Raw genomic sequence first — 27,017 nt, 5'->3', positions numbered from 1 at the left:
ACGGCATATAGATGTCTCAAATTAAAATTCAAAGTCATAACGTACCATTTTTCTAACCGATATATGCCATAAGTAGAAGTACTGTTCTTGGCAAATTTCTATCATGAAGTGACACATCATAGGTTAACATTATAACAAGACAACATGAGGTGGCGCCACGTTGAAGTAAGCGTCCTCTGTGTAAAATACAAAAGTAATGTAAAATACGAACAATACGAAATTTATCACATTACAAAAAAGGATACATAGATGGTAATTCATAATACCTATTTCCGTAATTCCAACAAGTAATATGTCTGAAACATTGTTTGTCAGTTGATGATAAGAAATTTAAAAAAAAAATCTAGGAAGAGATGAACTCGCTAAAAATATGATTACATTGGCACAAATTTAGGAAATGAAACTTATATGTCATAATGACCAAACCTAATGGTGGTATCAATGCACAAATCCAAAGTTGGCAGTGTTCAGGTAAAAATTACAGAACGAGATAAACAATCGTATTTCTTAAATAATGCGATTAAAAAAGTGTTGCGCATATAAAGAACCATACATGTGGTTAACGACTTTAGATCTACAATGCGAGCTATAATCTCATGAACAAATGTACCATGAGCCCTTACGTTTCTCATGAGTATGGTGGTAACCGAAAGAAGGATTGCCATGTCACTGCCAACCACCGGTGATGAAATAGGTGCTCAACTATCACAAAATCACAAGAGCAACACACTCAAAATATGTATAACCAACTCTAAAAACCGAAAACGATTTACCATCTATATATAATTAATTTAGAGAGATCCATTTCAGTTGTACTAATTATTTCTTGAGACTGCACTGAAGAGCCAAAGAAACTGGTACACCTGCCTAATATCGTGTAGGGTCCCCGTGAACAAGCAAAAGCCCCGCAGCATGTTGTGGCGAGGACTCTACAAATTTTTGAACTAATTCTGGAGAGAACTGACGCCATTAATTCTGCAGGGCCGCGTGGGATTAGCCGAGCGGTCTAAGGCGCTGCAATCATGGACTGTGCGGCTATTCCCGGCGGAAGTTCGAGTCCTCCCTCGGGCATGGGCGTGTGTGTGTGTGTGTGTGTGTGTGTGTGTGTGTGTGTGTGTGTGTGTGTGTGTGTGTGTGTGTATGTGTGTGTGTGTTTGCCCTTAGGATAATTTAGGTTAAGTAGTGTGTAAGCTTAGGAACTGATGACCTTAGCACCTAAGTCCCATAAGACTTCAAACACATTTGAACATTTGAACAATTCTGCAGGACTGTCCATAATTCCGTAAGAGTATGAGTGGGTGGAGATCTCTTCTCAACAGCACGTTGGGAGGCATCCGAGATATGCTGAATAATGTTCATGTCTGAGGAGTTTGGTGGCCAGTAGAAGTGTTTAAACACAGAGGGGCGTTCCTGGAGCCACTCTGCAGCAATTCTGGACATATCAGATTTCTCATTGTCCCGCTGGAATTGCCCAATTCCTGCGGAATGCACAATGGACATGAAAGAATGCAAGTGATCAGACAGGATGCTTACGTACGTGCCACCTTATCTAGACGTATCAGGGGTCCCATATCACTCCAAATGCACACGCCCCACACAGTTACAGATCCTCCACCAGCTTGAACAGGCCCCTGCTGACATGGAGTGTCCGTGGATTCATGAGGTTGCCTCCATACCCTTACACGTCCATCCGCTCGATACAAGTTAAAACGAGACTCATCCGACCAGGCAACACGTTTCCAGACATCAACATTCCAATGTCGGTGTTTTCTGGCCCAGGCGAGGCGTAAATCTTAGTGACGTGCAATCATTAAGGGAACACAAGTGGGCCCTCGGCACCATGATGCTTCATTGAACGGTTCGCACGTTGGCACTTGCTGATGGAACAGTATTGAAATCTGCACTAATTTGCGGAAGGGTTGCATTTCTGTCATGTTGAATGACTCTCTTCAGTCGTTCTTGGTCCCACTCTTGCAATATCTTCTTCCGGCCGCAGCGATATCGGAGGTTTGATGTTTTACTGGATTCCTGATATTCATGGTACACTAGTGAAATGGTGGTACGGGAAAATCCCTACTTCATCGGTGCCTCGGAGATGCTGTGTCCTATCGCTCGTGCGCCGTTTATAACACCACTTTCAAAGTCACTTGATAACCGGCCATTGTAGCAACAGTAACTGATCTAACAACTGCGGCAGAAAATTGTTCTCTTACATAGGCGTTGCCGACCGTAGCGCCGTATGCTGCCTGTTTTCATAACTCTGTATTTGAATACCGGTTTATTGGCGCTTCTGTACACGACCGTTTTGGGGGATTTTAAAATCCCATCTGGTGTATGAAACTGTAACATACAGAAGAGAGGAGGAACAAATATAATTCAACATATCTGTAAAAACTAGAACTGCAGATCACTGTATGTTGACAGAACTAGGAAAAAGGAGAGTGCGTAATAATCAAACTGATCTAAAAATGTAACGTCCGGGCGGATGGGACGGAGGAAACAGAAGCCGAGAACCAACACTGTAGTCAGACTGTCGCCGTGCCGCCACACGGTAGGAACGCCGACCACAACCGAATGGAGGGCGACGCCGGAGCTCTGCGGGGGGCAGCAATGCGCAGCCGCGAAGTTTGTACAGGCAAAAAAAAAAAAAAAAGGGTGTGTGAAATCTTATGGGACTTAACTGCTAAGGTCATCAGTCCATAAGCTTACACACTATTTAACCTAAATCATCCTAAGGACAAAGACACATACCCAAACCCGAGGGAGGACTCGAACCTCCGCCGGGACCAGCCGCACAGTCCATGACACAGGCAAGCAAGCTGATCTTATCAGTGAAGGTATAGTATATGTGAAATAACTGGTCCAAGCGCTTAGAACCTTCATTTAAGAATGTAATACAATATGAGCGAGTTCTTGTATGCCGATAGACTAAATAACTATCAGATATGTGACAACATGTGACCTTTTTAGAAAAAATGTCAATGTCACATAGGTAGCATGAATGAATGAGAGCTAAAAACAGTAATAGTACTGATAAAAATTAATCGTACCCCATACCACGTTAAATGGTTCAAATGGCTCTGAGCACTGTGGGACTTAACTTCTGAGGTCATCAGTCCCCTAGAACTTAGAACTACGTAAACCTAAGTAACCTGAGGACATCACACAGACCCATTCCCGATGCAGGATTCGAACCTGCGACCGTAGCGGTCGCGCGGTTCCACACTGTAGTGCCTGGAACTGTTCGGCTACCCAGCGGGCTAGAATGACGAAAGCTGAAATATACAAACACAATCACAAATCTAAAATGTGGGTGTAATAACGTGAGCAGTGAAATAATGAACACACTTGATCAGGTTGGGTGCCGTAAATTATGCAAACCAAATAAAGATATGGGAATATGGCTAAGACATGAGGAACTAAGCGAATGGGAGGAAAATAAGCCTGAACCGGACGCACTTGTAAAACTGTGTGCCATAACAGGCAACAAGACAATGGTACGTAGAGAAAATGATAAAAAGTAATGGTTAGGTAAACTATACCGACAGACTCATCATTATGGGTTCAAGTAATAGTGCAATTTCCGTAGCATACTGTATCCAATTTATTATGAAAAGAGTACATACATACAAGATATGAAGAATCATGACGGAATTATGTAATTTCTTTCATAACTCGCATAAAAAAACGAAACGTTTGCGAAATTAGTATACAGCCACTCACTGTCCTATTGTGTTATTGCATTATCATTACTTTGTCCAAACGCCGTTCGCCCTAAATACCTCAAAAATTATCTTCGGCTTTGATTTCGTTAGGGTTTCTACACTCATGCTCATAAATTAAGCATAATTTCAGAATGTGGTGCCACACAACGTGGAACTACACAAAACTGGCGCCAGTAGCATAGGCACATAGGGAACACATACGACACAGATCTGTAAGCCCACGGTATTGGTGATAAGTTGAGAAAATCTTTCCGAAACACATGTGCTACAAAATGCCACTGTTTCCTGCGCATGTACCCCGATATCAACATGGGATATGATCACCATGCACACATACACAGGCCGCACAACGGATTGGCATACTCCGGATCAGGTGGTCGAGCAGCTGCTGGGGTATAGCCTCCCATTCTTGCATCAGTGCCTGTCGGAGCTTCTGAAGTGTCGTAGGGGTTTGAAGACGTGCAGCGATACGTCGACTGAGAGCATCCCAGACGTGCTCGATGCGGCTTAGGTCTGGAGAACCGGCACGCCACTCCCTTCGTCTGGTATCTTCTCTTTCAAGTTACTCCTCCACGATGGCAGCTCGCTGGGGTCGTGCGTTATCTTCCATCAGGAGGAAGTTGTGGCCCACTGCACCCCTGAAAAGGCGGACATACTGTTGCAAAATGACGTCCCTATACCCCTGACCTGTTACAGTTCCCCTGTCAAAGACACGTAGGGGTGTACGTGCACCAATCGTATTCCCACCCCACACCATCAGACCACGACCTCCATACAGGTCCCTTTCAAAGACATTCAGGGGTTAGTATCTGGTTCCTCGTTCAAGCCAGATGAAAACCTGACTATACCTGGACTCGTCTGTGAACATAACCTGGGACCACTGTTCCAATGATCATGAACTGTGTTCTTGACACCAGGCTTTACGGACTCTCCTATGACCAGGGGTCAGTGGAATGCACTTTGCAGGTCTCCAGGTGGATATACCATGTCTGTTCAGTCGTCTGTAGATTGTGTGTCTGAAGACAACTGTTCCAGTGGCTGCGGTATGGTCCCGAGCAAGGCTACCTGTAGTACTCCGTGGCCGCCTGCGGCCACTGATGATGAGATATCGGTCTTCTTGTGGTATTGTACACTGTGGACGTCCCGTACTGTAGCGCCTGGACACGTTTCCTGCCAGCTGGAATCGTTGCCGTAATCTTGAGATCACACTTTGTGGCACACGGAGGGGCCGTGTTTCGACCTGCTGTGTTTGACCAGTCTCCAATCGCTCTAGTATTGTACCCCTCATAACGTCATCAATATGTGTTCTTTAAGCCATTTTCAATACACAGTCTCCATTAGCATGTCTGGAAACGTCTGCACACCTACTCGCTGCACCGTACTCTGACATGCACCAACACACCTCCGCGTATGTGGACTGCCACCAGCGCCACCGTGCGACGACCGCAGGTCAAATGCACCGCATGGTCGTACCCCAAGGTGATTTAAACCCGCAAACCGCCCACCAGAGCGGTGTTTCACCATGTATCGGCATTATCCTTAATTTATGAGCGTGAGTGTAATTCTTGCATTGAAACTATCAACCGCTCTTCTGGTGTAGCACTTTTCAGTGCACGTACGACCTCAAACTGCCTTCCATTGCGATAAAAAGGTCTTGCAGACATTCTCCGACGGTATTCCACATGGTTGGTATCCGGGCTACGTGCAGGCCAGGGCACGATATCGACATCTTTATGTTTAAACTAGTTTAGGCTGTAGCAGAAACATGAACAGATGCATTATGTTGCTCAAACACTAGACTTTCGTTCCCTCGGTCCTCATATCCTCGCGTAGTTACGTCAAGAGTGGCACATGTACCAAACACTTCATTCCAAGGCAGCACTTGTCCCCACGTCATGAATAACATCTGGATGTATTCCAATCTCTGTCAGTTTGGCTTTAGGAAAGACAAAGGCATCAGAGAGGCATTACTGACGTTGCGGTTGATACTGGAAGCAGGACTAAAGACAAAAAAATGGCTCGGAGCACTATGGGACTTAACATCTGTGGTCATCAGTCCCCTAGAACCTAGAACTACTTAAACCTAACTAACCTATGGACATCACACACATCCATGCCCAAGGCAGGATTCGAAACTGCGACCGTAGCGGTCGGGTGGTTCCAGACTAAAGCACCTAGAACCGCTCGGCCACAGCGGCCGGCTATTGTCTTCATATAAAGTAGTACTTTAGCCGTGTATTGTGTAATCCAAATAAGTAATTATCTCATCTTGAGATTGAAATAAATCATAGTTCAAAATTGACTTACTGCGACATTGGCAGTGACGATGTACAAAACAGAGATTCATGTCCAAGGTGTTGAAAACGTCTCTAGATGTTGTGTAGGTATAAGCGAACATGGTGACTCATAGAGAGAGCTGGTGCAGCAGTCGAGTCGCTTCACTCGTTCTCGTTCTCGGAAGCAGGGGCTGCAAATATACCTTCTGTAATCCTGATACATATTTTTCGTGACTTCCCAAAATCAAATAAGGCTAATGGTTTCCTTTTCAAATGCTACGATCTATTTCCTTCTTCACACTTGGCTTTCTGCGTTTCTTCTCTGTCCCTCATGCCAAAAAGGGCCACGAACTTCACCATTTCTTATTCCGGCGTGTTATTGGCACTACTACTATGTTGCTCTAGTTACTGAGGACCAGCTGGGTGGTATTCGCTGAGAGTCTGTTACCGAATGAAAACCTTGGTTCACTTATCGAGTGTAACAAACTATCTCACAATTGAGATTTTCACTTAATATAACTTCGCCACATAACATTCTTGCCAACACCGGACGTTCAGTTATTTCTTATTTCTTTTTTTATTGGTGTTCCGTTGGAGCTCTCAGAAGAACCGGACAGTCCCTTTGAATTTCATTAATGACGAATATGTGCTTTGAGCGGCCATTTCTCTTAGTATCCAAGTTTCTTTGACTTGATCTGTGTTGAAGCTTGTTGTTTTTAAATTATTTTTCTTTTACATAACTTCCAATAATATTCATCTGTATGACCTGTTCCAGCTGACATCATTCCCATCTCTTTTTACGTATTCCAGTACTCCTTCCAAGAACTGTACTTTAGGTTCTTCCAAGAACTGTACTTTAGGTGCACACTTTTTCGACTGTCATCCGCCCCTCACCCTATTTAAATGCTTCTTCCACTTCTTCCTGCTACCTTTGGTGTTGTCAATGACACTTATAATTTTAATCTGTTCTCTGATTATTTTTATCAAATAATGTATATCCTTTGATTGATCCAAAGATATCTCTCCTGTATTTTTCATCCTTTTGAGTAATTATCGATGTTTCACTTTAACAAAATAGTACTGGTAGAGCCATAATTGTATAAAATTAGAATTTTGGGTCTGTCTTCTTTTCTTTGTAGAATATGTCTAATTGTTCTGGTAAGAGCTTAGCTTAGCTCGTTGTCGTTCTTATCACTGACTTTTACTTCCTGAACAGTTGCAGTGATGAACTTTTCCACTGGTTTATTATCAGATGCTACTTTTTATCAATTTGAACAATGGAAAATCCGGCTGGAATGTAACAATAGCAGATAAGAAAAGTTGCTACTCACCATATAGTGGAAGTGCTGAGTCGCAATAGGCACAATAAAAAGATTCAGACAATTAAAGCTTTCGGCCAATAAGGCCTTTGTCAGCATTAGACACACACACACACACACACACACACACACACACACACACACAAATGCACACATACACACACACATATATAAACGCAGCTTGCACACACATAGGCAGTCTCAGAGAGCTGAGACCACACTGCAAACGGCAGCATCAGTGCATGATGGGAGTGGCAATTGGGTGGGGATAAGAAGGAGGCTGGGGCGGGGATGGGGAGGGATTGTACTGTGGGAGTGGTGGACAGTCAAGTGTTGCAGTTTAGACGAAGGGCAGGAGAGAAAGTGCGGAGGGGGTAGGGGGTATGTAGCGGAAATGAGAGAAATAAAAGAAATTAAACGACTGTGTGTGGTAGTGAAATGACAGTTGTGTAGTCCTGGAATGGGAACAGGGAGGAGGGGGCTGGATGGGAGAGGACTGTGACTAACGAAGGTTGATGCCAGGAGGGTTACAGGATGTATTGCAAGGAAAGTTCCCACCTGGGCAATTCAGAAAAGCTGGTGTTGGTGGGAAGGATCAATATGCCACAGGCTGTGAAGCAGTCATTAAGATGAGGGATATCATGTTTGGACGGCCGGTGTGGACGAGCGGGTCTAGGCGCCTCAGTCTGGAACCGCGTGACTGCTGCGGTCGCAGGTTCGAATCCTGCCTCGGGCATAGATGTGTGTGACGTCCTTAGGTTAGTTACGTTTAAGTAGTTCTAAGTTCTAGGGGACTGATGACCTCAGCCGTTAAGTCCCATAGTGCTCAGAACCATTTGAGCCATTTGATATCATGTTTGGCAGCGTGTTCCGCAACAGGGTGGTCCACTTGTTTGTTGGCCACAGTTTGTCGGTGGCCATTCATGCAGACAGACAGCTTTTTGGTTGTCATGCCTATGTGAATGCAGCACTGAGGTTGCAGCTTAACTTGTAAATCACATGACTGGTTTCACACATAGCCCTGCCTTTGATGGGATGGGTGATGTTAGTGACCAGACTGGAGTAGGTTGTGGTAGGAGGATGTATGGGACAGGTCTTGCATCTAGGTCTATTACAGGGGTATGAGCCATGAGGTAAGGGATTGGGAGCAGGGTTTAAGGATGGACGAGTATATTGTGTAGGTTCAGTGGACGGCTGAATACCACAGTAGGCGGGGTGTGAAGGATAGCGGGCAGGACATTTCTCATTTCAGGGCACGGCGAGAGCTAATCGAAACCCTGGCGGAGAATGTAATTCAGTTGCTCCAGTCCCAGATGGTACTGAGTTACGAGGTGAATGCTCCTCCATGGCTGTACTGTGGTACCTTGGGAGGTGGTGGGAGACTGGGAGGAAAAGGCACAGGAGATTTGTTTTTGTACAAGGATGGGAGGATAATTACAGTCAGTGAAGGCTTCAGTGGTACCCTCAGTATATTTTGAGAGGGACTGCTCGTCACTGCAGATGCGATGACCATGGTTGGCTAGGCTGTACAGGAGGGACTTCTTGATATGGAATGGGTGGCAGCTGTCGAAGTGGAGTTATTTCTGGTGGTTAGTACGTTTGATATGGATGGAGGTACTGATGTAGCCTTCTCTGAGGTGAAGGTCAACATCTCGGAAGGTGGCTTGTTGGATTGAGTATGGCCAGGTGAAGGAAATGGGAGAGATGGTGTTGAGGTTCTGGAGGAATCTGAATAAGGTATCCTCACCTTCAATCCAGACAGCAAAAATGTCATCAATGAATCTTAACTAGGTGAGGGGTTTAGGATTCTGGGTTTTTAGGAAGGATTCCTGTAGATGGCCCATGAATAGGTTAGCATAGGATGGTGCCATGTAGGTGCCCACAGCCGTACCATGGATTTGTTTGTAGGTAATGCCTTCAAAGGAGAAGTAATTATGGGTGATGATATAGTTGGTCATGGAGACTAGGAAGGAGGTTGTTGGTTTGGAATCCATAGGGTATCTGGAAAGGTAATGTTCAACAGCGGTAAGGCCATGGGCATTAGGAATGTTAGTGTACAGGGAGGTGGCATCAATAGTGAAGAGCAGAACACCGTGTGGTAAAGGGACAGGAACTGTGGAGAGTCACTCGAGGAAATGGTTGGTATCTTTTATATAGGAGGATAGGTTCTGGGTAATAGTTTGAAAGTGTTGGTCTATGGGAGCAGAGGTTCTCTCAGTGGGGGCACAGTAACTGGCGACAATGGGGCGTCCTGGATGGTTGGGTTTATAGACTTTAGGAAGCATGTAGAAGGTGGGAGTACAGGGAGTGGTAGAGGTAAGTATAGAGATGGACTCTGGGAAGAGGTTCGGGGCTGGGCCTAAGGATTTGAGTAGTGACTGGAGATCCTGCTGGATTAGTGAAATGGGATCAATGTGGCATGGTTTGTAGGTGGAAATATCTGACAGCTGATGGAGTCCTTCTGCCATGTAATCATTGCAGTTCAAAACAAAGGTGGTGGAGCCTTTGTCAGCAGGTAGGATTACAAGGTCGGTATCAGTTTTTAGATGGTGGACTGCGGTTGTTTCTGCGGATGTAACGTTAGTTTGCATGTTGAGGGATTTGGGGAATGATGTTGAGGCAAGGTTCAAGGTTAAGAAATTCTGGTAAGTTATCAGGGGGTGGTTTGGAGGCATTGGGGGTGGATCACAGTAGGATGGAGGAGTGAACCGAGCTAGGCAAGGTTCAATATTGGTCTTTGGTTGAGTCTGATTGGTCGGTTTGGTGACGATATAGTTGGTCATGGAGACTAGGAAGGAGGTTGTTGTTTTGGAATCCATAGCGTGTCTTTAACTAGTCCTGCATGCTAATTACGCCCTCCCCCTTCCGCACCTTCTCTCCTGCCCTCCATCTAAACTGCAACACTTGACTGTCCGCCACTCCCACCATACTATCCCTCCCCGTCCCCGCCCCAGCCTCCTTCTTACCCCCACCCAGTCGCCACTGTCATCATGCACTGATGCTGCAGTTTGCAGTGTGGTCTCAGCTCTCCGAAACTGCCTATGTGTGTGCAAATAGCGTTTATATATATATATATATATATATATATATATATATATATATATATATATATGTGTGTGTGTGTGTGTGTGTGTGTGTGTGTGTGTGTGTCTAATGCTGACAAAGCCCTTAATGGCCGAAAGCTTTAATTGTGTGAATCTTTTTATTGTGCCTATTGCGACTCAGCATCTCCGCTATATGATGAGCAGCAACTTTCTTTCTCTGGTATTTTTATGTATTTCGGCATATGTGAATTCAATACCAGAAAACTGAACTGTGCGTCCTGACTCAGTTGAGCCAATCGGGACCGACCGACCGCCGTGTCATCATCTGCCAAGGGCGGCACTTGCATGCAGTATCGAGGGGTGTGGGGTCAGCAAACCGCTCTCCCAGCCATTCTCAACTTTTGACACCTTTGACCCATTACTTCGCAATCAAGCAGTTCCCCAGTTGCCAACACGAATCAGAATGCATCCCATTACAGCCTCCCAGCAAAGAAAATCCCCTGACAGTAACTAGAATCGAACCCAGATCTTCTGCATAGCAGCGAGGAACACTGACCAGAAGCTTTGGAGACCGACTTCTTTTTAGTCCAGTTATTCGTAGTCGGAGCAAATCTGAATTAGTTATGGATAGCGAATTCCTGCCTGTGTTGTTTGTCATCTACAACTAAAAAATCGTCACCAATAACAAACATATGACATGTCGTGCTGTCGCCACTTTTTACTCTTTTACGTTTGACCATTTCTTTCCATTACAAGGGATCGTCTAGATATATGAGGTGTGTGAGAAAGGGAATGAGAATGACAACACGGTGAATGACCTGGCAACGCTGTGTTGTTCTACTTGTGTAGACCGGTATGCTCATCCCTTCCAGATGCTGAGTACGAGGATCAGCACCGTACAGGCATCAGGCGGTTTTTGAGAGCGTCATCAGTGAAGTTGTGTTTTTGTTGTGTGTTACGAAAATGGAGAAACAGAATTCAGAGGAATGCGATCAAGTTTTGTGGTTAACTTGGGGAATTCACAAGTGTGACTTTTGAAAAGTTAAAACATGACGATGGGGAACATTCCTCACCGGGAGCACAAGTTTTTCGCTGGCACAAATTACTTTTGGAAGGCCGAGAACAAGTTGAAGATGAACGTCGTTCGAGTGAGCAAATCAAAGTTCGAAACATTGCTGATCTCCTTTTTTTTTTTGACAGCACGAGTATCGTGCGTAGAGAATTTGTTCCTTCAGCACAAACTGTCAACCAAGTGTCCCTCTTACGGGTACTTAAGTAAAAAGTTTACAGAAAATATCAGCGAGTCATATTGGAGGCGAATGATGAGATGTTACCAAATTATGCATCTCATAGCTATAATAATCCGAATTTGATAGATTCGGATAGTAGATTTTACGATGTGCTCGAAAGGCACAGGAAAAGGATGAATCAAGTGAGACCGGACACTGAGGACAAGTGAATGCTGCATCATGACAACGCTCTGTGTCAAACGGCCACTTCCATCACGGAATTTTTGACCTCAAACGGTATTCCAGTTATTCCAGAGCCCCCATATTCACCTGATGTGAGTCTCTGAGACTTTTATCTTGTCCTGTTATTGAAAAAGTCTTAAAAGGACGACATTTAGGGATTCTGGAGAAGATTCAAAAGAATGTGACCAACATATTAAAGGCCCTTCCAGCTGAAGGCTTTCAGCGCTGCTACTTAGGCTTGAGACAACGACTCCGCCGCTGTGTAGTTGTCGAAGGGAACTACTCTGAAGGGGAATAACATTGTTGTATGAAAAACAAAAAAAACTTCGGTAGATGAAAAAGCAGTCTTTTTAGTTTTTTCGTATATATCGTATCTACAAGAATGAAAAAAGATTAAAAATTCGATCACCTCGAGGGAAGTTCATGCATATGCCTATATAGCTGCCAGTTTTCATTTCTTGGGGCTCACTGTCATCAGACTGGAGTTTCCATCTCCACTACAGCTCCTCTAAGTGCCTCTTTATAAACAGCTGCGAGCCACTTCGCCGTAAATCCTCTCCGTGCCTGGTCCCGCCTGGGGCGTTCTTAAGAGTCCGTAGCCCGCTCTCAGAGTTAGCGTCTTGACTGGGTTGGACCGCCGCGCTGCCGTCCGAGTGGTGCTCCAGTAGTCCTCCACTTTCACTTTCACTGGCTGCTCGGCTGCTGCTCTCTTCTGTTTGCCGAAGACTTTACTTCCTCCGGCTTCTTTCTCCTCCTAAAGACTCGCTTCGACTACGTCCTCTCCATCACCTCTCTCCTCAATCGCCATCGCCCCTCTTACCTCTACTACCTCTCTCTCTGTCTCTGCCCTCCCTCCCCTCTCTCCCTCCCTCCCTCCCTTCCTTTCGTCTATCTCTCTCAATATCCCTCCCACCCCCCTCTCTCTTACCTCCTTCCCTTTCTCCCCCATTCCGTCTCTCTCTCCCTCTCCCTCTCTCTCTACACAATTTGATTTTTTTGATTTGTAAAGGTACTTTTTACACCTAAAACAATAGTGTGTAATGTTTACACTGAAGAATAAACATATATATACCTCAAGAAGAAAAATTGGCGCGCTCGGACTTCCTCACATACCAGCAATACAACAATGTCTGTCACAAAATTTGGTCCTGCGCATATTTACGCCAGTAAATGGATGTTAAAGACTGGCAGTCTGGCAACACTCTAATCAAATGTGGGTTAGCATACAAGAGGTCAGGGTTCGATTCTGGGTCTAGGCGTATTTGTTTTTATTTGATAAATGATGTGGTACGGTATCTCGTGACTTAACCGTCATAGAGCGATTGCAGTGGGTCTTCTACAAAACATTTGCACTTACACACTACGAACTAAGAAATGAAAGTACAATCGTTTTCACTGTCAGCATTTAAAGTAGCCTTTTGCAGGTCATAGACGCGAATTGTTTCACACCACTGCATGTACTAGACTACAGTCGTCTCAACGATTGGTACAAATTATTATTCTTGACACGTTCAGGCCTAAACGTTTCGTTATGGCCTTAAGTCACCAGTAGGGCTAGCAACGTGCTTCGCAAATAATTTTGAAACATGTATTAGGTAAACTTCTTGTAATTTAGGCTTAAGAAACGGTTTGTGCAACAGTATTATAGGGCAGAATGAGACGCAAATAAACAGAAATACGCCTCCACCCAGAATCGAACCTTCGACCTCCTGCATGCTAACCCAAATCGCTACCCACTGCACCTGCTGCACAACAGTACTCCTATAGTCTGAAAAAGGCAGTAACCGTACAAGTGATGCCAGTGTTGTCAGATTTCCAACCTTTAACGTCCATTTACTGTCGAAAAGATAAACAGGACGAGATTCTGTGACAGACTTTTTTGCTTTGCTAGCATGCGAGGAATCGCGCTGCGAAACGCGAGTACGTGAATTTTTCTTCATCCTGTATATATGACATAAATTCTTCATTATGTACGTTAGACACTAATTTTGTCTGATATATATCCCTACTACCAGCGATAACTGTGGACACATCTAGGCCAGCAGACACAATCTTTGTTTATTTGCAAGTTCAATGTTGTCTAACGGATGTCGTTGAAGTTGGCATCTCGTTTGTTTTTCTAGCATTGAACATAAAGTTTCAAGTAAACATAGGTTACAAAAAAGACTACTTAAAAGATGAGCGAAACAGAAGATCCGTATGTTTTTTTGGCAAATAAGTTACAGCCGAAATGAGCGGTCTCTCTTCCGGGTATCTACATAAAAATGAAAAGAAAATTTCAACAAGTCGTATTGGACACGAATGATGAGCTGTTACCAAATCATTCTTCTCATAGCTATAGTAATCAAAATTCGATGGATTCCGATAGTAGATTTTACGAATCTCCCAAGAAGTTCTGAACAATATGCGAGGGATGATCGGAAAGTGAGGTCCAGTCAGTCGCAAAATGGAAACTACAGTAAATATCGAAAAATTTTTATTTGCAACAGTTAGCTACACCTTCCAGCTACTTCTCTATATAGTCTCCGCTCCGACTGAGACAATTGCCGTAGCATTGTACTAAATTTCGCTTACCTTCGGCACAGAATGCAGCCGCTTTTGCTTTCTACCAAATCCCTACGCTGATCTGAAGCTTGTCGTTTGTGCCAAAACGTTGTCTTCATAACCAGCGATTCACGTGAGCAGAGATGAAATCCGGAGGGGTCCCAGACCGGGCTGTTTGGTGGGTGATCAAACGTTTTCCATTGAAAATGCTGCAGGAACTCCCTCATTGACCCTGCAATGTCCGGCCGAGAATTGTCATGAAGAAGGAAATGCGTGACCGTTACGTTTTGTGGGCTGCATGAAAGCGTGCGAAATCTCCCACATCACTCAAGCTTGAAGGGAGACACTATTTTCTTTTTATCTCTACATGATGTCTTTGCACTTAGAACGGAAAAGAGTAACGTGATGTGATCGTCCGGCATACTAGAGACATTTTCTAACAAATCAATGCAAACCTTCATCGGATTTTCACTGTGGTTCCATTTCACTACCGATCAGACTTTAATTCCGAATAGCCTTCGCATAAATCTACAACCACCAAAAGCCTTAATATCTTCCATTTTGACTGAAAGTGAAAGTACTTTGTCAACTGTTCAACAACAATTACTTTATTCTGACCCTCCTTAATGCTGACAAAACTGTTGTCCATTTTTCAAGAGCAGTGAGCATTATCGTACAGTTCGCTATTCTAAATTAATAACTCGACTTCCGTTTGAATCACCCACAAACATATAATGTCCACTTTCAGATAATATACTTCAAACAATGCTATTCCATCAAGTCGTTTAAGTACCTGCTTATCTCCTAAAGCTAAAAATCGCGAAGCTACAGCAAGTAGTTCTCCTTGGATATGAGTGGATCGGTTTTACAAGCAAGCTTTTCGAAATGAGCTGGTTTTATTATTGAAAATTTGAAAACCGCTCTGGATCCTCAGTACGGAGGTCACACACTGATTGCAGGTACCGAAATTTTCACGTTTCAAAATTCACTCTCGAACCCGGACAGAACGTTTCTTCTTCTTTTCTAATATCTGTGGAATAATTACATAGCCGGCGATTTTGCGTTTCGATGGTTTCAACATGGCAAGGAGAATGAAACAGATGTACTACACAGGACACAGTTGTATGTCTCATGAAATTTCTGTTAGACATAACGTATATAAGCGGGCTCGACGTGTATTACAAATTACAGCATCTCAGAAACTGGCAGATGCATATCCACGGCATTAGTTTCTACTGATTTCTGTCAAGGTGTAAACAGTCAAAGCGATTTTCTGTCCGACGCTCGAGACATAAGTATTTTCGGATGAAAGTGTCAGATGTAAACCTACCTTAAGAAATGTATATTGACCTCAGGTCAAGGACGCCTCATTTCTGTGTTTCTTCCGTCCCAACCCCCAACATTCTGCTTACTGTTGAAATCTCTGCAAGCGGTATATTATTCTGTGTCTTAGCGCTGAGTATATGACGAAGATGAGCAGCTAATCCATGGTATAATGAACGAATTCGTCGTATAATTTTCTTTTAGACTTCATCGCTGGGTGCGATTCCTCAATCCCAAAAAGTTTGACGGTAGAACTGAAAGAGTAGAACAAATTTCCTTAATAGTATATTTATATATCACAATGATTATAAAAATCGGCTTTGGTATAGCGTTTTTGCTCTTATCTGCACTATAACAGGAATGAATTAAGGTTTATCTCTACATGCATAAAAAATGCAATTCTGTGAACTGCACTTTTTACACAAAGACTAACTGAAGTGCGTGTTTTATAGCCCGAATAAACACCGCAACCTACAGAAGCACTCCAGTTAGCCAGTACAAAAGACCAACATAACTCTCGTTATAAATAACACGCTGGAACGTACAATACACACATATTGTCTGTACTGTTGCATTTGTGGGACTGATGACTTTCAACGAATACATCAGTTCAGGTCAGTCAAAAATGTTTCCTCAAAATCCCTTGGGACTTCATAGTGTAATGGCTGGAATAATTAAATACAGCGGTAATAAACTATAAATGTGCCTTTTGGATGCCATTTAGACAGAAAATTAATAAATTAACATTTCAGTGTCGCTCACATTTCTATACAGACCGCTGCCTACAACACACCTAATACAAGGTAATGGACTTACAAAAAATCTAAATATTCATGAGAGACTTCTACGTAAGGTTTCCATTAAACGCATACTGACAAATTCTGCATTAACACCAGTTTATTGTACTACTGATGTCTTCTGAAGGTGATGTGATAAAAATCTACCAGAAAAATGTAATACTGTGGAAACCCATACTTCCATTCAGATACAGCCGTTCTTTCCCCAATATGGTGTAAATATTGGTACTTGCTGTTCTGCTGACACAGAAGCCTGAAATATCCCATATTTACTTTGTACATCAATATAGCTCGGGAGTGTGTTAATTCTCAAATTGGAGCTTTTAGCATTGCATTTACGCATAACTTTCACTGATACGGCGAATTCTGTGTAAACTCTGATACGCTTAAGCTAACGCTTTTATACACTCCTCACTCGAAAATTCCTTCATCGTACCAGCCTTTGCGATGCCATTTTCATTAACAGTCTTTCCAGTTTCTTCACGATACCCACCCGCAGTCGGCGCGGTAGTTCATCGCGTTCAATCAAGGTGTTGGACATCATGAGTTTTTATCGACAGGCTCTAAGAGGCGTCATGCGACGTCCTGAGAGAACCGGTCTCTCCGAAGAATAAAGACGACGAGGAAACAAACAGAAATAGAGCAGAGCGCGGTTCAAGGTCTGCTTCTGGGACACGGAAGGAAGTGGCGGTTCCGGGTCCAACTCGCCTGGCAGATTAACGAAGGGGGTCGATGTGCTCGCCAGTCTGGATATGGTTTTTAGGTGGTTTTCCCACGTCCCGTACGCTGAATACATAGCTGGTATCCACGCTCAGCCCACACACATGGTACGCAAACATATAGGAAACCATCTCACACTGTACTCTAGATGGTTTTTTTTTTTTTCAATCTGTTGGTTGGTTGTAGGTTGATTTGGGGGAAGAGACCAAAAGGCGAGGTCATCGGTCTCATCGGATTATGGAAGGATGGGGGAGGATATCGGCCGTGCTCTGTCCAAGGAACCATCCCGGCATTCGCCTGAAGCGATTTAGGGGAACCACGGAAAACCTTACTTAATCAGGATGGTCGTACGCAGGATTGAACATTTAATCTGTTGATCGCGGCAATTCTTCCTCGGGGGATTGTGGTTACAGAAGTGACTTCAATTTAAAGACTGTCAAAAGGTTTTACAGCGTGGCCGATAACATATGTTTCATAAGGATCACCTGCTCTGGTAGAAATGTCACTTTGAAGTGACAAGGTTTCGTGAAATCACCTTGTAAAATTGCTCACGTTCAGGTGTGGTACTTATTTGTAGTAATGAATATTAATTGAATTTAAACATGTTGAAAGCATCAAATACGCAAAGACGTCCAACACTGGGAAGTGACACGATCTCTATCGAATTCTTCCAACATCTGCGGAACGGAAAAAAGAGCGGCGAGGGTCGCTAAGTCCTGTACAGACTATATTCACAATTCAACTCTAGAGGTTTGTGGGAGGAAGGGAAGGACAACATTAACTTGCAGGGATAACGGCTATGCGAGGGCAGAGTGTTGTGCAGTACTGACAACTTACTTTTCTTGAGGAACATCTGCTGTGGTAAAAAATATCACTCGGAACTAGAAAAATTCGTGAAAATGCATTTAAAATATGCTCACGTTGAAGTGTGGTACAAAATGACAGCAGCAACAACAACAACAACTACTACAACACACACACACACACACACACACACACACACACACACACACACACACACACACACACACACACACGCAGTTCACTTGAAGAGTTCGCACCATTTGCATTTCAGTAACCGCGCTTCGAACCAAAAACCAGATCGCTAGGAATGACAGCAGCAACAGAAAGCACGCAGCACAGCATTTTCTACCGAATGGACCTGGGACTCTTGAGCTCACCTCAGATTGTAGCTCATACACTGCGTGTTTACCTTTCTATTTTTCGTATCTCTATGGCTTGTTCGGTATTCCAAGATCATCGTTGACTGTCGCCTGGTTCATTTCTCATTTCCTTCCGGTTGTTAGTTGTCTTCGCCATGGGGTGAATCATCGTTATTGTGATGAGTTATTTAAAAAATCTCATAAAAACTAGTTCAATAATTTGTAATGACATGTACCAAATATTCTCGCTAGTAATTAAATGTACATGTTGTCTTCTTATGAACTGGGTGGAAGTGAATTAAACGACCAGTCCGGTGCATACCTGAATACTTGGAGTTTCGTAATAAATAAACATAGGCCTAAGAAAAGTGAATTTACTGTTTTATTAAAATTACGTAATTCCATGTTTAACATTAATACTGAACAGAAGAAAATGTAGACTGTTTTATAATAAACACACCGTGTTAACTACGAATAAATGGTAAACCTGACAACTGTTTTCGGGAATCGATCGATAACTAACTGAACAAGATCTAGTAAGTAACTCTGAGAAATTAAAAAAATATATATATCTACTTCCTTACGAATTGACTATGCAGTGCGACGTCACAAAAGAACATAATTTGTGTCTGAGTCTGCGAAACATTCATTTTGCGAAACGTATTTTTCTGTGGAGATTCACGTAAAAATACGATAATGTGGTTAGTTCCGAAAAATATTAAGACAAGTTATAAAATACTAGTATAATATACAATACTGCACAGCCTTTTTTTAAAATAAAGTTTTCGAAAGATATTTGTCCGTGCCAACTCTTCAAAATGAGTGCTAAAAACAGGGATAGTTCAATGAAATAACTCTCTGTGTATTGAGTAATCGGCAGCTTTATTGAGTTTGTGGTAGTTAACGACGACAAATCTAAAGTGGAATTATTAAATAGGTATTTGAGTGCCATAAATTAGTACGAGTCTTCGAAGTTAGGAGAGTTTGCAATGTAGTCACGGAGAATTAGCTACATCATCGGGTAAACCGGAGTGGAGCTACCGGAATCAACAACTACAACGCGACAATTATCGCTGATGCTATAACTGAATTCTGCGGCGTTGTCATTGGACACAGCTTATACTGTACAAGGCGGAAGGTCATGAAACCGCGGATGCCTTATTGCCCAATTACGACAGCTGAAGAGATCTGTCTAGGTCCGAAGGTAGTTTTTAAATGGTTAACGGAGGCTAAATGTAATGTACTGAACAGGCTCATACGCGAAACACTGATCGTTCAGCGCTTCAATGTATTACAAAATTACATTGCGCATTGCTCATTGTGCGAATCACTCTTTATAGAATGTGCTTGTTAAGTAAGGTTTGCCGGTACTTTGTTCATCGTAATAATAAGACATATGTAAAAACATGCCATTCATTGTTCCACGGGTTGTGTTATCCTATTGTCATTTACTTTCCAAGGAGTATAGGCCATACACTCAAAGGTAGAGTCAATAACAGTAAAGGTACGATTCAGTGGTTATACGCAAATATACGGCGTTTTTTCGACACAATAGCAATTTGATGATTAACCACTAATGTCTCTCATTTTTGTTGTTTACAATCACAATTGAATCTTATCAGCATTTTATTGTTTTTAACAGTTTTTGTTCGTAGGGTGACACCATCGATATCTGTGAAGGGTTCGACCTAGTCAGATAATAGTAAGCAAGGGTTGTAGGTCCACAATAAATAACAAACATGTGGCTGAGAATACTGTGCTTCTTTATTCAATAGCAATTTGTCAAATCTTGGATCTGTTTTTGAGACACAAACACCCAAATCATTTTCTGATGGAAGCATCTTTCTCTTCTTAGATTTTATGTTCAAGACAACGCTAACCCACAGAGGTACGATGTGGCGAGAGGCACTAAATATTTCAAAACTTCTCTTGCCAGCTGTGAATATTCTATAAGTGTTTTCATCGAGATGATGTTAGTCTTTTGCGAATTAAATTCCATTTTAAACAGCAAAATCTACAGAGTGAATCACCTAAAATTCGTATCATAAATATTTCTGAAATGGAAAGTGCTATTGATGTCCAGTTTTCACTGATTGAATTTTACTTTGGTGGTCTGTAGACTTTTTTTTTTTTGTGGGGAAAGCTGAAAGACGCCGTCTACAAGGACTATCAACTACAACTGATGATATGCAACGGCGTATTACTGCACCCTGCTCGGACATCTCCATTGAAATGCTAGCAAGTGCGCAGCAGTCGTTAAAAGCCGACTGGAAGCACGTACTGCCACGGCCGGTGATCATTTTGCACACAATTTGGGATGATCAACTGCCTCGATACTGGTCAGACTCCACGTAACTAGAGTACGCACTTGTGCTGTTCTTTAGTGTAAGCTACCATAGATATTGTACAAGTTTCGGGGTGGAAACTTCTCAAAATACAATATGTCGCAAACGACTTGCCATTCTGTAATGCACAACACTAACACTCTACTTTACTCTACTTTTAGTTTGTTGATTCAATAGGCATTGTTCCATCTTAAAAAGTGCATGTTTGCACAAACAATACAAGTTGTAAGTATTATTACAATTTGTGTAACGGCTAACAATACGAGTCCCTGACAACCAGTCCATTCTGTGAAAACTGCGTATCAATGACATTTTCTGTTTCCGAAATATTTGCCGCGCAAGTTTAAAGTGATTCACCCTGTGTGTTTCTTTCATCGTTGTGTTCAGATCTCCCAGTTGTACCGACACATCCGAAAAACAATTTAGCGTCTATCTATGTCTGTTGTCAGCTTCCCTGTCTAGTTATGACAAGTAATCTCATAGTTTCACTTCAATATTATGCAAACTCTGTATCAGACGAAGAATCTGAGAGCTTATTACCACAGACTGGACCGAGCGAGGTGGCGCAGTGGTTAGCACACTGGACTCGCGTTGAGGAGGACGACGGTTCGATCTCGCATCCGGCCATCCTGATTTAGGTTTACCGTGATCTCCCTAATTCGGTTCAGGCAAATGCCGGGATGGTTCTTTTTGAACGTCCGTCTTCCTTCCCCATCCTTCCCTAAACCGATGAGACCAATGACCTCGCTTTACTGTCTCTTCCTCCAAATTAACCAACCAACCACAGACTGGTCCATCACAATTTCTTCGAAAATCTCTTGAATATGAGGGTAAGATTCAAGCATCACCTTTTGTAGAGCCGTTGACAACAAGTAAAGTTGAACGAGGAATCCTTTGAGTTTACCCTTAGCCTTTATAATGTCTTCTTTTCTTCCTTGGAGGCTGTTGTTTAAGGTATCTAGGCGGTTAAAAAGATAAAAGAGAAATGCTATTTTTAATATCCAGACAGGGTGACAAAAATAATACGCATATCAAGGTTTAGAAACTTGTAAGAACAGCTTTTAGTTCCCGAACTCGTGTGACCTAACCTCTGTACGATAAAAAGGATTTTGATGGAGCGAACCCATGTCTTCACAAATAATTGTAAACAGCCGATTCTGCAACGCTTTACCTATAAAGAGTTCAGAACTTAGATAATCTGTTTACGTAATTAAAATCAGAATATAAAACCGTGGCTCCCAGGCTTGTCGTTAAAAAAAGCAGGGTGTCCTTGAAACACTGGCCGTTATTGATTTTCATTTCGCAAGGAGTACTTCTTTATTGCCAGTCATAACCCTAGCACGATCAATACAAATGGCGATACATTTTGTCGACTCAGCCACGTAGTTGAGAGTGTTTTTAAAAACAAGCCGTGCCAACACTGGGCAGTAGTGTTCGTAGGAAGTGCTTTCACCTGCTTCATAGCGCGCAAATACCATCACTTGCGCATAGTATGAAACATCAGTACATTCACAAACTCCAAAAGCTGCCACATTGTTTACTCTGCATTCTGTGGAATTATCAGAGTGGTATGCATTTTAGCTCGTTTTTCTTCTGCTTACCTAACATAACTTCGACCATAACCAGGGCTTTTGACAAAATGAGGTTCTCGGGGTCCGTATGCGACTCGGTTTTCTTCACGGTAGCTAGTTAATAACGCTTTCTCGTTGACACTGGATACCTAGAGCGAGATAAAAATTTTGTTAAAATCGGAAAAATAAATAAATAATGAATAACATAATATAACTTTTAATCAATGAATAACAGTATTATTACCTGAATCATTGTAGTTTGCTGCTGGTTAGCGGTTTTAGTTTCTTCTACTAGAAATCCACCGGTTTTCCAACTTTTTTTGAATGTGTAATTGAGAGGTGACGCATAAGCTTTGATGATTTTATACTTTCAAGCAATAGTACTTCGCCACAAATAATGAGTTGCGGTTTATTATTCATGACAGTAAAATCATACTCCAGTAACTGTCGTTATAATGTGTATTTTTTTTCTATTTCGATTCGCTTCCGACACTGTTACTTTTACCAAACGTCGAAAGCTGCACAGATCTTTTGAGACACTTCTCCATTTTATGGTCGCTCCGAGCGAAGTGCAGACTCAGTAATCACGTTGGCACCCGGTGGCGCACTCGGGCGTGTGACTGAAGGAAGCGAGCCTGCAGAGGACAGCGATTGCCTTGTACAGTGCGCTCGATTTCTCGACCAGTGTAGTATCAATAAAAAGAAAATTGAATATATTGCCTATTAAATCACTGGCATTTTTTTATTATGGTTCTGTGAGTTCGTCAGAATTTCTTTACTTGGAAAGGGATCATATACTTAAAACTGTTGAAAAGCGCCGCTCTAAATATATGTGGGGTCACCCCCACAACCATTTCAACAATGGGGACGTCAGAAGGACTTTCGAAAAAGCAAAGAAGAAGGTAATAATTCACAGCGAGAACATGGCAGGCGGACCCTACTGCCCAGTGTTTGCGCGGCTTGTTTTTAAAAACACTCGCAACTACCAGACTGATTGGACAAAATGTATCGCCATTTGTATTGATCGTGCTAGGGTTACGACTGGCAATAAAAAAGGGCTCGTTGGGCAACGAAAATCAATAACACTGTACATCGTTATTCTATTCTTCTGTTTAATCAGGTTGACATTTTTGATACAAACAAGGATTAACGATTCTACACTATTCAACATGCCTTCTCTGGAATGCTAGCCGAATTGTATCCTCTCACACCAGACGGTGTCCCTGCTACATCGTTTCTAGTCATCAGGCTGTCACAAAGTACAGTATTTCTGTTTCCAGTCCTGGATTCGGACAGAGAATTCAACAAAAAGTTTAAGTTTCAGCATTCGCCGCTTTGTACTATCTTACGACCCAACACTTTCATCAAAGCTTAATCACTTACCAATATTGTCCAGTTGGTGAAGTACACAAAGTATAAAACAATACGAAAGTGCTGGAGAACAGCTTCTATTACAAGGGCAATAATGAAAATTTTCAAAATATTTGAGTCGAAATGTTTACCAACATCGTATGACGAAGCTGTCGCATAACTGGAATTTGGAAACTATCTGCGTGTTTGCTGTCGTGGGACCCTCAACTGATATTCAAGTTAGAGGGCACAATCATACCCAAATCACACCCAAGTGGATTCACATTGAATCTGCACAAGGTGTGTGACGGAATCTTACAATGGCGCTGATATAAACCCTACGTGGGACAACTATTCTCTCATATAATTTATTCATTAAACAATTGGTGATCATGGAGAAGAATTCTTTTGTGTGATTGTTAACAGATAAATGTTATCCTACAAATTTACAATAATTACGTCTGTCTACTTTAAATGGAAAACTGAACTGATCACGAATTTGTACGAGTAACAATCATGTATGTTAACGTTAACCTGTAAATAGTCTTCCCTTGATAGAAGTGTTGGCGAGAACCGAGTACAGACGACGCTGCAAGGAATCTAGTGTGCTTCGCTACAACGAGAAGAAGGAGCAAAGAGAAAACGTAAATGTAAAGGTCGTGTGACTAGGGCCTCCCGTCGGATAGACCGTTCGCCGGGTGCAAGTCTTTCGATTTGACGCCACTTCGGCGACTTGTGCGTCGATGGGGATCAAATGATGATGATTAGGACAACACAACACCAAATCCCTGAGCAGAGAAAATCTCCGACCCAGCCGGGAATCGAACCCGGGGTATTAGGATTGACAATCTGTCGCGCTGACCATTCGCCTACCAAGAGCGGACTAAGAGAACAGGTGAAAGGTATAATCCGATATACAAGGGGGTAATTGGGTGCAGTACCACTATATCGCCTAAGGAGACAAAGTGGCTCTACAGAGGCTGTTGCTGATAAATCAACTGAAAATATATACGCCGGAGCTGCGTAAATTATAGACAGTACGGCGAAAGGCCGCATGCTGCTGACGGCTGATACTCGTGATCAGCCGTTGCATGCAGATGGGACTCGGCCCTGATGACCTATCGAGGCGCGAGAGTGAAAAAAACTGTTCGTCCGGATGGTCGCACAAGTGAAACTGCGAATGAAATTATTCTGCAGCGAAGGCGGCAGAGTACGTGGCCGAATCTTCCAGCGGCCAGGAACGAAGTCTCCTTATCTCCTGCCTCGCGCCCAGAAAACGACCCCTCCTCTTGTGCAAGAACTCGGCCAGTCGCCGCCGAGATGTGAAGCTTTCGCAATTATGAACTCCCACTACCTATACTCCATTAACCGAGGCGCCAGTACCATTAATTGCTTGTAATTCCCGATGTTGACTGCAGACGTGTGGTGATGTAACAGACGAGCAGCCTATAATAGCCTTTGCCAGGACTTTTCAGGGGAATCTTCCTGGCGATGGGTGCCATGGGAATATGATAATTGGGGTGCGATGTGTGGTGCAGTTCTGTCGGTTATCCCGTGGAGCTCGGCAACCATTTCCCCGTAACGTCGCAGACAATAGCAAGCTTTGGCGCCGACCTGGTGCGTTCCTACGTAAAACAGAAGGCTTTAGCGAAAAAACTGCTCCAAGCCATTGTAAAAATAGCGAGTGTCCATCGCTGTGGCCCATGAAGCCCGACATCAAAAGAGAAAGCGGTCAGCCAGGGATCGGGACTCTGCATCTGCAATTCCGAGAGACGGTATGTCCCCTCACCTGCTGCTGTTGTGAGCGGTTGGGTTCCTCACAGCCAAAAATTCCAGTTCGTCTCCTATGAGAAATGAACAGAATTAAGATACGCATGCATCCTACTCGCGATCATTTACACGAAGGTACACACAGTCCGAGTATCTACTTTGCATGACAGTGTAATACGATAGCCTATGACATAAATTTGTGTATACGCAAATACAGATTTTACAAATGAAGATAGGCTCGTTTGATGGCCGTTAATAAGTGTATGAAGAGGCCAGAGGATCCGCGATCTTATAAATTTTTATAGTGAATTTAACAACGTTAGCCAAAACCTACTCTCGCACAGAAAAAGGAGGCTCTGCTGACAAAAATCCCGTAAAATTTCTGGAATAAATCCTTAACTCACGGAAAGCCGTTCGTTGTAACGAACCATTCGTAAATTCAAAGAAACCTGTACCAGGGCACGAATCTTAGACTCTGGCTTTTTCTGGAAAATGTTCCTATTACTCCGTAGCAGCCCCACGTGACTACAATGTCGGTACGGCACAATCTTTCACTGTGTTTCTAGTGTTAACTTTCCAGATACTTCCATATGCAGTTTCGGAATGGAAAGAAATAATTTATTCGTTCAACAAAAGTTCTCGACGCGCGAGGAAGTGTCTTAAGAAACAGATTAAATAAAGTCGATATATTAACTTGCACTCAGTCTAATCTTGGCTAAGATTCCTCTACTTTTCTCTGTCTTATGCTATGTCTTCTTCGGCTTTCAGCGCTACATGTTCTTCCTCAACCTGTCATCGTAAGGATGTTTAGGTTTTCCTAGTGATCCCTTTCCCATTAGAAATATTTTCAATGGATTCTGCCTCCTTATTTAAGTGTGTTGTATCCTACCATCTATGTCCACCTGGCTTTAGTAATTGCTAATAGATCTGCTTTATTTTATAACTTCCGTATCTCTTTCTCCTACCTCGTCCTATTCTAATAATCTCCATTTCTTCCAGACTTTATGAATTACATCGTTTTCCTCTCCATTTCCTTACTTATTGTCCAAATCTTTGACTAGTGTTAGATGTCTTTGACTCGTGTCGTATTATCGGTTTCCTTAGTAATATACGAATTCTCAATTTTCGTTTTGTAAACAGCACTGTATTACTGTAAATGATATGTAATGCAAACATTTAAAATCTGCAGACTTTCCTCGCGCTACCTGTTCCGCCTCCACATTATTAATTCAAATTTCTATTTCGTCGAGGAACGTGAATGTTCTTGACATTATCAACTTCATATCCTTGACTGTCAAAGTGAGACCTTCTAGCCTCCGCCTTCTTCTATGCCGTTTTTCACTTAATTAAATACTAGTCCAACATGCCTTGCATCACCTGCTTCCGACTATATGCAATTAATCACATTAAACTCCTGGATGGTGTCATCTGCATAGAAATATACTTAGACTGTGGGTGGGGACGCTGTAAAGTATGTAAAGATTCAAAGCTCATGTTATATCAGTACCAGATAAAAGACGATTTTTTTAGAAAGTTATATGGTGCTGATGTATAGTTGGTTAGCCCGTCAACAAGATTTTCTGGGAAAGGAGAAGTTA

General features: G+C 42.7%; 1 protein-coding gene across 1 annotated transcript in view; it reads left to right on the top strand.

Moving 5' to 3' along the window:
* LOC126412614 (leucine-rich repeat-containing protein 24-like) overlaps nucleotides 1-27,017 on the top strand; it is a 214,800-nt gene that overhangs the window by 131,761 nt on the left and 56,022 nt on the right. The gene's annotated exons all lie outside the window — the stretch shown is intronic.

This window comes from Schistocerca serialis, chromosome 7 (assembly GCF_023864345.2).
Source record: "Schistocerca serialis cubense isolate TAMUIC-IGC-003099 chromosome 7, iqSchSeri2.2, whole genome shotgun sequence".
Taxonomy (NCBI): Eukaryota; Metazoa; Arthropoda; class Insecta; order Orthoptera; family Acrididae; genus Schistocerca; species Schistocerca serialis.
The sequence above is the reverse complement of the archived record's forward strand: the minus strand, read 5'-3'. Positions and strand labels throughout refer to the sequence as shown.